The sequence below is a fragment of the Convolutriloba macropyga genome, chromosome 9, assembly GCF_964194025.1.
Source record: "Convolutriloba macropyga chromosome 9, txConMacr16.3, whole genome shotgun sequence".
In the NCBI taxonomy this organism is placed as follows: domain Eukaryota; kingdom Metazoa; phylum Xenacoelomorpha; order Acoela; family Convolutidae; genus Convolutriloba; species Convolutriloba macropyga.
Genome location: NC_134476.1, coordinates 40,861,614 through 40,877,205, shown reverse-complemented (window position 1 = coordinate 40,877,205; position 15,592 = coordinate 40,861,614). Strand labels below are relative to the sequence as shown.

At 32.4% G+C, this 15,592-nt stretch overlaps 2 protein-coding genes across 2 annotated transcripts in view; one reads left to right on the top strand and one right to left on the bottom strand.

The window, feature by feature from the left end:
- Positions 1-15,592, bottom strand: part of LOC142345783 (ubiquitin-conjugating enzyme E2 A) — a 177,287-nt gene that overhangs the window by 56,150 nt on the left and 105,545 nt on the right. The window lies entirely within an intron of this gene.
- Positions 84-15,592, top strand: part of LOC142345782 (ADP-ribosylation factor-related protein 1-like) — a 247,986-nt gene continuing 232,477 nt past the window's right edge. The window contains exon 1 of the mRNA XM_075398128.1: positions 84-97. The gene's annotated coding sequence lies outside the window, so the exon portion shown is untranslated. The remainder of the gene's footprint in view (positions 98-15,592) is intronic.

The window sequence follows — 15,592 nt, the reverse complement described above, 5'->3', positions numbered from 1 at the left end:
TTCTGATATCACTCATAGCATTTTTATCAATATTGAATTTATTATTGAATTCCTCAAAAGTTAGGATGAGCATTTTTATATAATAAACTTATTAAATCTAAGTCTAATTTTAAGTCTAAGTCGAAGTCTAAATCTAAATCTAAATCAAATCTATATTTATTATATAAAAATGGAAACCGGTAGTGCAGTTTTAATTTTTATTATTATAATTGGAATTTGTTATATAATATATGATTCAAGACCAAGTAAATACACAAAACTAGAAGAAAACTTTGTTGGATTTTTGAATAGGAGTCTGGTTAGATTTGAATATGAAAAGTCACCATTACATACTACTGTTTATGGTGGAACTGGTACAGGCAAAACATATTTTATTAGACAATATTTAAAGTTATACTCAGTCCAAAACCAAGATCACGATCAAGATCAAGATCAAGATCGAGATCAAGTTCAAGATCAAGATCAAGATCAAGTTCAAGATCAAGTTCAAGATCAAGTTCAAGTTCAAGATCTGCGAAGCAGTTTCACTGATCAAGATCAAGATCAAAGGTCCATAGTTATAGTTTGTAAATATGACAGAGACAGGATAGATCCTGAGTCTAATAAGTTTTATACTGGGTTTAATAAATGTGATATAAATATGATCACAAAAAACAATATGCATAAATTTCAAAATTGTGTAATAGTACTTGATGATATGGGTGATAGGTTAAATAAGGATATAGGTTATTATTTTACTGAAGGTAGACATTAAAATATTCAAATGATTGTAATGTGTCATAAACCAGCTCAAATAATTAATACAGCAAGAATGAGTTGTGATACTATTTATTTAACAACTTATAATGGACCTGACCTATTTAAAAACTTTAATGAGATACATAAATGTGAACATGACTTCAATAAAATAATTAGTGAATTAAATTTAATAGTGAATTACAACTATTATAATTGTACAGATGGAATGTCAGATGAACTTCGTTATGGTATAATTAAATATAATAAAAAGGAAAATACTTTTTTTATTATTAGTAGTAATAGAACAATGATATATGTTTCAAGAGTTGGTTTCCTTGATTTAAAAGCTCTTAGTTTAAAAGATGATTTAGAAAGAGAAGATATAATTAAACTTATAGCATATATGAAACCACTAATGATTAATGTAAAAGATAGAAATGTTATTAATCATGATAATTATCAGTTTTATTTTAATAAACTTTTTACTTTAAATAATATTAAAATTCAGAATGATGTTTTAACAAAAGAGATGATTAAGGGAAAGAGTATGAAATTTTTATCAAATATTGGTGGAATTATAGGCACAGGTTTATTTATATTTAATTGTTTTTATCCTGATTCAATATCAGAAAATGCTGGAACTGTAGCAATGGGAGCAAGCAAAATGTTGAGTAGAGTAAATACATTAGTTAATGTTGGATATGGAGAAGAGTTGGAAGGTTAAACACGAAGCAATTATACTGATAGTGAAACATGGTCGAAGACCTATCAGGGAAGCAGTTTGGTAAACCACGAACAAAGTTCGTATACTGATCAATGTAACTGTGACTTCGTCAATGAAGAGATGGGAATTTTGAATAGAAAGGGAGGAAAGTTTTTAAACAAACTATATGTAAATAGTGAAGAATTTAGAGAAGAGATTATAAATTTTGTTAAAGAAAAAAAAGAATTAGACCTTGAATTGATTCTAGATAAGAGATGTAAAACTAATACACTCAATACTTTAGGAAATAAATATTTAGCAGAGCGTATCACATCTAAAGATAATACTAAAGACTTAATTGAAATCATGGCTAAATATTATCCACAAAGTTTGTACACCGATTCTACAGCATAGCTAATATTATCTGCGAATTTGCAAAACAATTCCGTTGAGCAGTTTGGTAAACCACGAACAAAGTTTGTTGGAGAACCACGAGCAAAGCTCGTTCACTGATAATTTTATCTATTAAAAATGCTTTTGAAATGTTTAGAGTGTAACTATAAATATGGAAACATTGCTTGTTTAAAATATCATTATGAATCATGTCATAAAGATAAAACTGATAATTGTATGTGTGGTAAAATAATATTATGTGGTAATTGTGCTAATGATTTTTCTCCATGGGGTTGTTCTTTAAAAAATTAATCTAATTCTAATTCTACTTCTAATTCTAATTCTAATTCTATTTCTAACCCTAGTTCTAACCCTAGTTCTAACCCTAGTTCTAGTTCTAACCCTAATTCTAACTCTAGTTCTAACCCTAGTTCTAGTTCTAGTTCTAGTTCTGGTTCTGGTTCTAACCCCAGTTCTAGCTCTAGTTCTGGTTCTGGTTCTGGTTCTATCTATGACTATAACTCTAACTCAGATCCTAACCCCAGCCCTAACCCTAACCTTATCCCTAACCCTAACCTTATCCCTAACGCTAACCTTAACCTCAGCTCAGAAGTATTAACTAGATGTTGTAATAAGTGTAATTATAAAAAACCACTAAATAATTTTGATGAGGGTAAGTATACATGTAGAAGTTGGACTTCAGCTAAAGTTAATTGTCCATATTGTACTTCTGCTGTGAGATATGATGGGATACGGGCTCATGTAAAGAAACAATATCTAGATATAGAATTGACTAGAGGATTTAGTAGAAATCTGCAAAGCAGGTTCCCTGTTATAACTGATCGGTGTAACCGTTTCGCGGATAAAATAATTAATCCTAGTTGGCAAAGTCCTAGAGCTGTAAGTCCTTTAGTTATTAACCAAAAAGAGGATCTGCGAATTTGCAAAACAAATCCGTTGAGCAGTTTCACTGATAGTTGTTCATGTAAATACTATAATTTTGTATCATTTCTTATTCATAATGGAATAAATATAGAAAAAATAAAAGAAAATATAAATTTATTGAAAAGTATAGATAATTTGAAATAAAAAGTATAAAAAAATAAAAAAAATATCAAAAAGAGGGATTCACTCTTTAAGAGCGAAAAAGAGCGATCTTTTCTACTGGGGATCACTCCGAATAAGAGTGAATCACTCTTAAAGAGTGAAATGTAAATTTTGCTTTGATTTTCTGATTTTTTAGTTTTATTTTTGATTTTAATTGATTTTTTTATTGAATTTAGAGCTAATATATAGTAGTGGATAAAACAAGGATTCCAACAAACAGTAAAATTTGTCCCGATTCGACATTCGCGTTTAGCGTTAGGAGAAAGGGACAAATTTTACTGGTGGTTGGAATCCTTGTTTTATCCACTACTTATGACAAACGTGTTAGAGGCTTTTATTTAACACCGAAAGATTGTTGAGTTTTTCTTGACTCAAATCTCTTATTTTGGCAGATGGATATGATTGTATGGCCGTACAAAAAGAAATAAAATTGATAACAGCTTTTTTGTTAGTACCATAATATAGCATTAGAGAGATTTCAATTCGCTGATTAAGTATTGAAAAACATATTGCTGATTATTTTTTCAAAAAATAGGACTGTTTTGAGCAATGTGAAAAGTTAAAAATTCAAGTTAGGAACTATTGCCATCACGCAACTAAGCAATTTTTGATTGAAACTTATTGTCATTCTTTTTGTTTTACTATAATTGCGTTATTTTCTAAATTACTTTGCTGTTTCTATTTGTCTTCGATTGGATTTGGGTCATCTATGATTGTGTTACTTGTTGTTTTCAGTTTTCTGGTTCGACTTATTTCCATGTCTTCAAGGTTCATTGAAAGTTTCCAGAACTCTGCTTTCCTATAGTGTTTTCAATCACAACTTTTGCATTTTATTAACTAAGCTTTTTGCAGTGCGCAACCGTTTAGATTTCTTCACTTTGCGTTTAAATATGGATTTTAAAACCAATTGGGAAACGAGAGCAACAGATTTGTCTAACTGAATTCTCAGAAATGAATCCGAGAATATTGTATTAGTGGTGCTAGGAAAACTGGCCGACATGGCGTTTAGCCGACAAGGAAAAATGAGAAATTTAGCTGACAGTTTTTTCATAATTGGTAATAAAAGTCCATAATTGGTCCATAAATCAGTAGTTCGGTTGTAATAGATTCATATCAAGTCGCACGGGCCGCTGAGGCATGGCCAGATGCGGTTAAATACGGTCCTACCACGGATAGATCTTCGTTACTCTAGTTGATAAAAAAACTGCGGTATAATTGTCCGCTTACGAAATAGTGTTTTAAGTTAGCCAATCAGAGCTTCGGAATAAATTTTGTCGCTCGTTTTAATTAATTTGTCGGCCAATTTTCTCATTTTTTGGTTGTCGGCTAAACGCCCTGTCGGCCAATACGGCGGCCACCTGTATTAGTATGCAATATATAGGATGAAAAAAAAGATATTTGCAAACTTCAGGCCTCAATGGCTGCACAGTTCTTTCAACGTTTCGCGTTTCGCTTGAGGGCTGACATGGGCTTAACACTGCTCGTAGAGTTCAATTCAATAATATTTTATTTTTTTTAATGTTTTTAATTAAATTTTGACATGTGTGATAAGATTTGAATCCCTTTTCAGATTTCGAATATATTTCTTATTACTTTTTGAAATTCAATTCTGTTTTGTTTGCGGATTATATTTTATTGCAATTATGCATTAATATTGCTAAAACCCTTTAAAGCTGGGCCTATCAATTTTTCAAGAAAAACTTCTAGGAACTGAATTATTCATCACATAGTATGTACATAAATGAAGCGCAAGTCAGTAGCTTGTAAACTAGAGAAAACTAACTTCACTTCATCAGGATGATTTACCACATGTAAGGCAGACCCTAGTTGGCCTCCTTTTAAAGACTTAAGGGAAATAGAGCTAGGTCTACTTATTAATTATTTCTGCGTGCGAATTAGAACTAGGTAATCCTATCTGGCTAACCGACTTCGGAAAACACTGGAGATAAACTCAACTTATAACGATGGTAATAATATATAGCACCGACTGAATTGAATAAAGTATGCAAGCTTTATTTAAGAGAGAAAAGAGTCTTCTCAGTCTGTGATTGGCGGAGACTATTATATAATACACTCTGTGCTTTCGTCTGCTGCATCCATCCGGGATTCAGAGTTTCATCAAAAATATAGACTACAGCTGCAAATATGGTGTTATTTGTTGAATCACCAAGAAATAAAATCTTAATTGTCTGCGACGAAAACTTTGTTTCTTCTTCCGACAATGTCGAGTTTAAAACCGATTCAATTATATCAATTGAATAAGCATCCATTGGAATTCAATGTAAATTTGTGTATGAGTATTGAGGATCTGTTGGTGATATTTCAAAAGAGGTATTTAGTTCTGTGTTAGTGTCCACTCTCAATGGGTGATTTTCTGCATTACATGTTTTAAACGTTGTTGCAAACTCATTTATACGTAAGTTCTTTGTAAAATTTTGATGGTAAATTTGTTATTTAGACATAATTCTTTGGAAGCCAAGGAGGATCATGAATATACAATGGCATTTTTGGCAAATTTGGAACTAATTATGGGTATGCTTGTGCTACTGATTTTGTTGAGCAAAAATTATGAAGCACTAAGCTCTGAAAAAACGTGTTTTTATACCATGAAAGGAGTGTAAGTAATTCTGGTAAATCTGCTTCTGTTGAGTCGGTATCTGAGACTCTACTTAAGAGAATTTGATTAGGTGGTTAAATCCTTCTATTTCTTGTCTCGCAATTTTATGTACACTTGCAGCACGTGAGTAAAAAAGTAGCTGCGTTTATTTTTGCTGCTAAACGTTTAAAGAATTCAAATACTCACTGGTATAAAGTGCATGGTTTTTATCGATTTTATTGAACTAATTCAAATAAAGCATCTGAAAGTGGGCAAAATAGTGTATCATAGATTAGAATACTGTGGCGGTAAATTTTTGTGTGTCGTATATATAGTATAATTCTTTGAGTCAATTCGCTGACCTAAAATTTCTATGAGATAAGACGTAAATGCTGTTCTGGCAATTTGAGAGATTTTTGTTTATTGATGAGAAAGGTTGTTGTTCTTGGTTGAAATAGTGAGCTTCGCGCTGTGTTTTTAAGAGAGTAATTAAAATTCAAGAGAGCTACGAAATTCGACCATTTGCAGTGATTTTATATTGTTTAATAATTGTTCATTCTCTTGTTGTCAAGACAATAATTCTTAACAATCGTTTATGGTTTCTGATGAGAAGAGTTCTTTATCTTTGCTTCTTTTATGTTTAAGAAGCGTATGTTATTGTTTTTTTTGTTTACTCTGATATAATTTTTATAGGATTGCGTCTCCAGTAACTAAGTCTCTTTTAGACGGTTTGAGTAAAAAGAATCAACATCTAGATATTGTGAGTAAAGATTTTGTGTTTTTTGACGATAAATCTTTTCTCTGGTTAGAATTTTTTAACTGAATGTTTGCACCGGTTAAAGCAGACCCTAGTTGGACTCTCTACAGCCTTATGGGTTATACAGCCACAACTGTTTGTTTCTGCGCGCGAATTAGACGTAGGTAATCCTATCTGACTATCCGACTCCAGAAAACACTGAAAAAAACTTCAATCATAACGGTGGTAATAATATACAGCACCGGTGTCAATGGTACACATATTGTGTATCGAGCTAATAGACTGACTGGAATAAAGTTTGGATGCTCTATATAAAAGAGAATAGAGTATTCTCATTCTGTGATTGGTGGAGAATATTGGAGAATATCCATTCTGTATTTTTGTCTACTACACATGCTGCTGCAATTACAGCCCATTGGAATAATGAATTAATGATTTCATTCATTGAAGATCCTCAGGAGAAAAACCTCATCATTTGGGGATAGTTCAATATGATTACGCCACGTTAAGTTTCTCTTAAAATAAACTCGTGTCCTACAACACCTAGAATTGGAACCTTTTTATCAATGTGAATCTGGTCCTCTACGTATATAAAATACTTAGATAAGTCACGCATTTTCTGAGACACATTTCAACTGACTGCTGCATCCATACAGTTGTTCTAGTATTTAATTGTGAGGAAGTTCGCTTCGTATATTTATAAACAACATGAGAGCGATTTTCAGGTAATAGCGTCGCTAACTCGTGAAAAAAAGTGTCTAAGATCTCTTTGTGACGTTTCAGATTTGATCAAAAGTCGTAGTTTCATATATGTTGAAAATCAGAGGTTTAACCACATTACTTTAAAATAATTGATTATAAATAAGCAAATGAATTTGCTAGTTCCAATGGTACATTTGTAATCATCATTTAAACCTTCAGACAAGGTTTTTTGCAGCTGACGAGTAAAGCAAGATCATAGAATAACATTTTGAATGATAAAAAATTTTCTCCAAAATTTTAATAACGTTTCATTAAAAAACATACCAGATTGTTGGAAATAGCCGCCGTTGATTCCCATAACTCTATTGGGATTAAAAAAAAAGAAAATATCAGCAAAAATTGATTTTTGTATAAAAACAATTTTAAGTGCGATTTATTTTGATGTCATTTCATAGTTGAACATACTCCTTTCTCTCAGTGAGATGCTACAGGGTCTAGTATCAATACCAATAAGCACTATAGATAGTAACTAAAACTTTTGAGAACAAAGTTCGAGCACTGGGCATCTAAAAATGGGCTTTATGGGTTTATCCCGGTTCTATTTCTGACTGATTTTTTAAACTGACTCTCTTCAAATTGAATTGTTTTGCTGAGCAGCTGCTGTCTAAAAGGATTTTAAGCAGCAGAGTGTCTTTAGTAGAGTTTAAGCAGTCTTTAAATGACAGAAGAGTGAAACTAAATAAGACCTAGAATGAACTGAATGAATTGAGAAAACCAAAAAATCAGATGAAAAAAATAGGAAAAAAAACATAAAATCAATGTCAAAATGCCACATGTCAACAAAATAAAACCCCTAGCGAGAAATGAACATTTAATTCAAACAAAAAAACTACGCCTGGAATGAGCTGTGAATGCATTGGAAAAACCATTTAGAAAAAAATCCCATTCAAAAAAACAGTAAAAATTAGAAGGAAATTGCCGCATGTGAAGAAAAAACCACTACCGAGAAACCTAATTTTTGTTCAAACACCGTTTTCTCACTCTATTTTACAATTAGAGCGAAGAAATTTCACACCGCAACATCACTCGCTTTTTCGCTCCACTTCCTGTTTCGGCGTGACCAAAATCACTACTCCAATTTGACTTCCAAAAATCGCGAAAATGTTTGAACAGATCTTAAAAAAAAGACAGCGCCCCAATACAATTCAAATTCTTTGAATTGTAATAGGAGCGCTATAGTAGCCAGCTGATTAAGAAATACGAGATTGAGAAGCCAGCTGGTTAGCTCAAATTCAAGATTAAGAAACGCCCTTCACAACATGAAATTGTCGCCTTAAAACAGTTTCTGTGAATCTCATACTTGGATACTGAAGAGCTGAAAGTATGTTTCGATTAGATGTTCAGGTTTAAAGTTTTTCGAATATCTGACTTGTTTTTATATTACTCAATAAATTTTGTCAAATTTGTTCATCATATGAATTATATGATAAATTAATCATTTTAAATTGAATAACAATATCAATAATAGAGATTTAAAAAATCCACTGAGTCTCTCTGACTCTTTGGTTAACAATTTTGGCTAGTTTTTGTCAGATTTGCTTGTTTCATGAAAACACTGATGCAAGATCTGGCACATTTAAAAGATTTGGTTCATATGTCATTTAAATAGCCGAAAAAATGGCCAATTCTGCTAATTTCAAACTGAGATTTTTTGGTTTAAACTAATTAGCATATTGATCATGAACTGATATTTTGATGAATGTTTAAGGAAGCATTTAGTTCAATTTAGTTCAATTTAATAAAAGTCTTGCAAGGAAAATAAAATTTCTATTTTTAGCGAAAGAGTTAACTAAAAACTGCTATATTTGAGCCAATATATTGTGACTGCCTTCACTTCCATTCATTATTTGCATTTTTTGTTCTGCCACGGTTTTGAATGTGATAGAAGGGCTATCAATTAAAAAATTTTAAAAAAATAGCCGGCAGATTGCCGGAATATAGCCGCGATAGACGCTTGTGGCCTTAACAAATAATTGAAACAACTAAAGAAATAAGATAGACAGATTGACCATCAGTCCTTTAAAAGACCACTACACTTTCGGGTTAGATTCGAACATTCATTTTTTTGAGACACATAAATGAAAAAGCCCTAAAACATCTTTTCACTACTTAGATGGTCACCATTAATCTTTAACTAGTAATTGTTCATTACAATTAAAGTTCATAAAGTTAGTTGATACGTCATTTTTTTAGTGAAATATGTCACACAACTGACATAAAAACAGAACAAATGACGTCACGAACAAAAATTCTAATTTCAAAGCAGTAGCAGTCACTGAAATTTAAAAAAGTCAATGGTCGCAAAAATCATCCATGGAGACAAAGAATTTAAAACATAGCAGGGCAAGTCCTGAAAAACAATTCAAACAATTGTATTAATTAATGATCTGGAAATCATTTACTCTGCTTTAAAAGGCAAATGAGAGCTGTTTGTAGTGAGACAAAGGAATGAAACAATGCAAGAACACCAAAAACAAGCAAGACAAAAATTTCAACAATTATTTTTTGAAAAGACATGATCAACATAAAAAAACAACTGCTACAAACTCAAACTGCCGACTATAATTCTCTATTTCTCATTGGCAACTTGTTTTTAAAATTCGATGAGTCTTCTCACTAATAATAAATGATGAGACAAAAAAAAGTAACTTTTGGAAAACACTTAGTATCGAAGTCCTGAAACGCAATAGCTGCTCAAGGATACGAATACATCCAATATTTGAAACCTCAGTAACCACCATTGAGACCTATCATCTTTGTCAGACAGCAATAAGTACAACAAATACTAGCAAAACTGAAAAAAAAATCACTAACAATTTTTTTTAAAAAAACGAACAAAGGTTTAAGGCACAAAAAGCAAGAGCTACAAACTGAAATGACATACTATTATTAATGTTGTTTAGCAACCAATGAGAACCGTCAATAGATGACTAAGAGTTATGATATACTTGAAAAGAAAAACTCGAAAAATTCGATAATTTTTATTGAAGACAATTAGTGTCAATTTCATAGAAAGTAATGATTAAATCGATAAGTTAACACCTATTAGCATCATCAGAAATTTGTCCCTAATAAGATTAAAGATAAAAAATAATAATACCTGTCCTTAACAAAACATCAAAAAGTACAATAAATTCGTGCTTAACTCAAAAATTCACTGAAAATTTTTGAGGAAAAACTAGTGTCAAAGTCAAGAAATCCACTAGCTATTAACTCGAGCTAGTAGTTAGGTTCTTGTTTGCCTCATTAGCCCCCAATCAGATCTATCATTGATGATACTAAAGGATAAGACAACGGATAATTTTACAAAAGAGGATAAAATCTAAATGTCACTAATATTTTATAAGAAAAATTAGTGGCAAAGTCGTAAAAGGTTTTAGCTGCCACTTAATGAATTCAAACAAACAATTAGGCACTATTAGAACACAAATGTAGCGTCTTAAGAGCACTAAAGTTGAGGAAACTCTGAAAAGAGAAGTCAAATCGACGTACCTAAAAAAATCCATCTCAAAAACCGCCAAATTATTCAAACACCAATTTCTCACTCCACTTTCAAGGTATTTTGAAGAGAGTCACGCCTGAAGCCTACTCGAGTTTTTGCTCCCTTTACTATTTCAGTCTGATCGAAATCACCCCTCTAGTTTGACTTCTCACTGCCGTGAAAAATCCGACAAAAGCGTGAACAAATATTAAAAAAAAGACAGCGAACCAAAACAATTCAAATTCTTTGATTTGTAAAAAACATAATATCCCCAAAAATAGCCACTATTGCTTTGCGGCTATTGAAAAATAAATGTTTCGAAAATCATTTAAGTTTGAAAATTTAGGTAACCGTTGATTAAAACTGTCAGGGCAGCTTAAAATTTGTTCACTTGTCCCAAAAGTTTTTTGTCCAAACATTCTTTTTTTTCAGTAGCAGTTGTTAAGTTTAAAAACCAGACCACGTTTACAAATAAAAAATTAAGTTATTGACTCGTTGCAACAAGAAAAAGTTTGACAATGGAAACAAAGAAAAATGCTTTTTTGTTTTTTATTTCTTTTAAAGTATAGCAGTTTCGATAATAATTGGATTTTAAAAGAGGACCTCAGATCAGTCATTTCGATGCACGTTATTATCATTCTATCACATTAAATGATCAAGAAGTAAAGAAAAAAGAGACTTCAGAACTGTTGTAATAAGATTGTGAATGCTGTAAAAGCAATCAAGACCAAAAACTAGTCAATGATTGTTAACAATGAACGTCCAACAAAAAATAATGCCGCATTACAGTCAAATTTAAACTAGAACTGCAAAATCCAATCTAAATTTTAGCTGAAAAGAACTTTAGACATGAGATGGCAAAATTCTGCAAATTTCTACAAATTTTGTATTTCCTCGGTCCAATTAAGAAAAACAGTTGATCTTAGTTTGTCGTAAGAGTTTTAGAGCAACAAAATATACAACATTTTTGTATAAATATTCAAATAACGTTTTTCCATAACGGTGCTTCAGAGGCTACCGCTTATAGTAGCTCACCGTTCTGTATCTGCTAACGTTCGAACCCGTGACCTCTTGGATATAACAGTCGAGCACATTCATCGAAGATAAGATTGATGGGCAATAACTTATTATCTACACTAGCTATGCGTGTTTTTCTTTCAAAATTGGTTTTTTATTTTAGCAACATACTTGATTTCTGATTGCTGGTAACTGAAATCGCTCAGAGACAATTTTTACCGTGATAAATTTCGAGAAGTGAAGTTGAAAGAATTGATGAAAACGTTCTTTGAATTTTTTGATCGTTTGAATTTTTTGATCGTAAGTTAAGCCTTACTCCCTTTCTACGTACTCACTGTTTGGATTTATGAAAAAAACTAACATCGTTATATTTAGATTTGGTTCTGGACAAAATCTTTAAGCTCAATTCTTTAAGTCCTACTGATACCTATTCCAGTTTAGTTGTCAATCATTTTTATTATTTGGACGTTAGAAAATTTTGTTCTCAGAGATTTGTGCATTGGAGGGTCGGTATATTATAAGCAAACAGAAATAAACCAGCTTCCTTGTTTTGTATACGGATACGTCGGTGCAATAAAATGGTTTTAATTTCACTAACTGGTATTGGAGAGACATCGAACATTAATTTTGTGCCCTAATTACTGGATAACTGGTGTTCCCAATGACCTTGGGAACTCAAGAAAAGCATGACATTTGCTGATGATTAAAACTACCGCCAAAAACCTGAGAGTTACTCTTTCCCAAAAACATCTGACAAGAAGTCGCTACCAAATATGAGCAACCAAAAGTCTAGAATATATGTTTCATTACATAAATTGGAGACCTACCTCCGTGATTAAGAAACATAGTCAACCTTCTGAAACAGATTTTTTCGCCCCCCCCCCCCCAAGACACAAAAAACAGTGCCAAGTTGTCCTCCCCTCTCCCCCTGGACGGATGCAGGCAGCAACAGATTAGCGATCCATCCCACTTTTCGCTCGAGAGGACAACTATATACAGACTGTTCTCACTCAATAAGACTACTCTACGTCTGCGCAGATTTAAAAAAATCAGTATGGACCGGGACCCATGAGCGAGAAGGCAACTATATAAGGACTTCCTAATCCCACTCAATCAGCATCAAGAAAAGACGATTTTTTGGTCTCAGACGTCACCAAAGACGAGGAGATTTTTTTTCCAGGGTTCCAGACGTCACCCGATCAAGAAGGCCTGACTTTTTTTTTGGTTGCAGACGTCACCAAGAGATGATAGCCCGAGTCCCAGACGTCACCTCAGAAGTCCCTTTCCCGGTTAGACGTATCCAAAAAAAACTTGAATTTTTTTGCGACAAAAATTTCAAAAACATGAAAATTGTCCCCCAGCGAGCTTTTGTCGATGCTTTATGAAAGAAATAGCCATGAGAAACCACATGTCACCATTTAGCAGCAAAAAAACACATAGATTGTACGAAAAACGATATAGCCTTTTTTGGATCAGAAAAAATCAAAAACATTTTTCTGAATTTGTCGCAAAAAATCTACATAACAGTAAAATTAGTAATTGAATAGAACACCTCAGTTGGACCTTAAATTGACTTTTTTAAAGTCTAGTTGTTTATGTAAAATTTTTGCACAAAAAAACGAAAAAGTCGCTAAAGTGCTTTTTTTAGGGTCAAAAAATCAAAAAACGTTATCCCAACATTTTAACGGAAAATTTTTAATAAATCCAAGAAAACCTATTGATTGGGCCCCCTCAGTTTGCTATAATACAAGTTTTAAAGTTAGTTTATGGACTTTGCTTTTTAGCAAAGAGACAATGAGAATTTGGCAAAAATTGCTTCTTTGACTTTAAAAATTCAAAAAAACGTTTTCTTGACGTTATGATATAAACTATTAGTAGATCCAAGAGAACCTATTGATTGGGCCCCCTCAGTTTGCTATAATACAAGTTTTAAAGTTAGTTTATGGACTTTGCTTTTTAGCAAAGAGACAACGAGAATTTGGCAAAAATTGCTTCTTTGACTTTAAAAATTCAAAAAACGTTTTCTTGACGTTATGATATAAACTATTAGTAGATCCAAGAAAACCTATTGATTGGGCCCCCTCAGTTTGTTATTATACCAGTTTTAAAGTTAGTTTATGGGTTTTGCACTTTAACAAAGAGGCAACTAGAATTTGGCAAAAATTGCATCTTTGACTTTAAAAATTCAAAAAACGTTTTCTTTACGTTATGATATAAACAATTAGTAGGTTCAAGAAAACCTATTGATTGGGCCCCCTCAGTTTGTTATTATACCAGTTTTAAAGTTAGTTTATGGGTTTTGCACTTTAACAAAGAGGCAACTAGAATTTGGCAAAAATTGCATCTTTGACTTTAAAAATACAAAAAACGTTTTCTTTACGTTATGATATAAACAATTAGTAGGTTCAAGAAAACCTATTGATTGGGCCCCCTCAGTTTGTTATTATACCAGTTTTAAAGTTAGTTTATGGGTTTTGCACTTAAACAAAGAGGCAACTAGAATTTGGCAAAAATTGCATCTTTGACTTTAAAAATTCAAAAAACGTTTTCTTTACGTTATGATATAAACAATTAGTAGATCCAAGAAAACCTACTGATTGGGCTCCCGCAGTCTGCTATAATACAAGTTTCAAACTTAGTTTATGAGTTTTGCATTTTAACAAAGAGGCAACTAGAATTTGGCAAAATTCCATCTTTGAATTTAAAAATTCAAAAAAGTTTATTGACATTTCGATAGATACAATTACTAAATCCATGAAAAAAAAAACCGTTAATTGAGCCCCTTCAGTTTGCCATAATACAAGCTTTAAAGTTAGTTTATCAATTTTGCATTCTAGTAAAGAAGCAGCTTGAATTTACAAAATTGCATCTTTGACTTTAAAATTCAAAAAAAATGTTTTCCTGACGTTTTGAAATAAACAATTAGTAGATCTTAGAAAATTTATTCATTGAGCCCCCTGAGTTTGGTTTAAAACAAACTTCAAATGTAGTATTTCGATTTTGCATTTAGTAAAGAGGCAACAGAACATTTGCCAATTGCTTCTTTCACAAAAAAAAATTGCATACTACTAGCCGCGAGCCTAGTTAATGGGGTAGTATGTATTCCTAAAAGACCAGACAATCACATTTTTGTTTTTAATTTGTGTTTTCAAAAGCTCGAAATAACTCCCCTCTTAAATTTGCTCAATCAAATAATCCCTTTGAGTTGCAAAACTCAAACGTCTCTTTCTTTCTGCCCGCTGTCCCAGAAGTTGCCGAAAGAAGTCCCCTTGCCCTTTTCGGTCTCAGTAGTCACTATAAGAAGAATCGTTCCGACAAAAGCCAATACACAAAAGATGATGTTTGTTTGTCTCAAAATTTTCTGCTGAAGTTGTCTCAAAACAATGCTTTTTCCTCAACAATCAACGCATTAAAAAGAACACAAAAATTAGACGCCAAGAGCAAATTGAGAAACTTAAATCCAATAATTGACCAAAACGGACTCCTACGATCTAGTGGCCGTCTCTTATTTGCTCCAACAGAATTGGAGATCGAAAAATATCCAATAATCTTGGACGCAAAGGAAAAGATTGCTAGACTATACCTTGAACATGCGCACAGAATTTGTGCTCATCAAGCAACAGAACCGGTCAAAGCTTTCGTACAACAACGCTACTACGTCATTGGACTTCGCAAAACACTACTTTCAATAAAATACCGATGTTTTCTGTGTCGCCGTTTTGACACACAAAATATACAACCAATAATGGCCCCACTTCCTGCATTCCGCTTCCCCACAGAAGAAACCAAATTTCCGTTTGCCAACAAAGGACTGGACTTTTTTGGCCCATTTTATATTGAGGACAAACAAAGCAAAATCGAGAAACATTATAGACTTATTTTTAAATGCCTCGTTACGCGAGCAGTCCATTTAGAAACATGTCCAGATTTAAATACAGACACCTTCCTCAATGCATATTGACGATTCACCTGCCGAAGATGCCAACCTATTTTATTGTACAGCGATAACGGAAAAACATTTGTTGGCGCCTCCGAAGA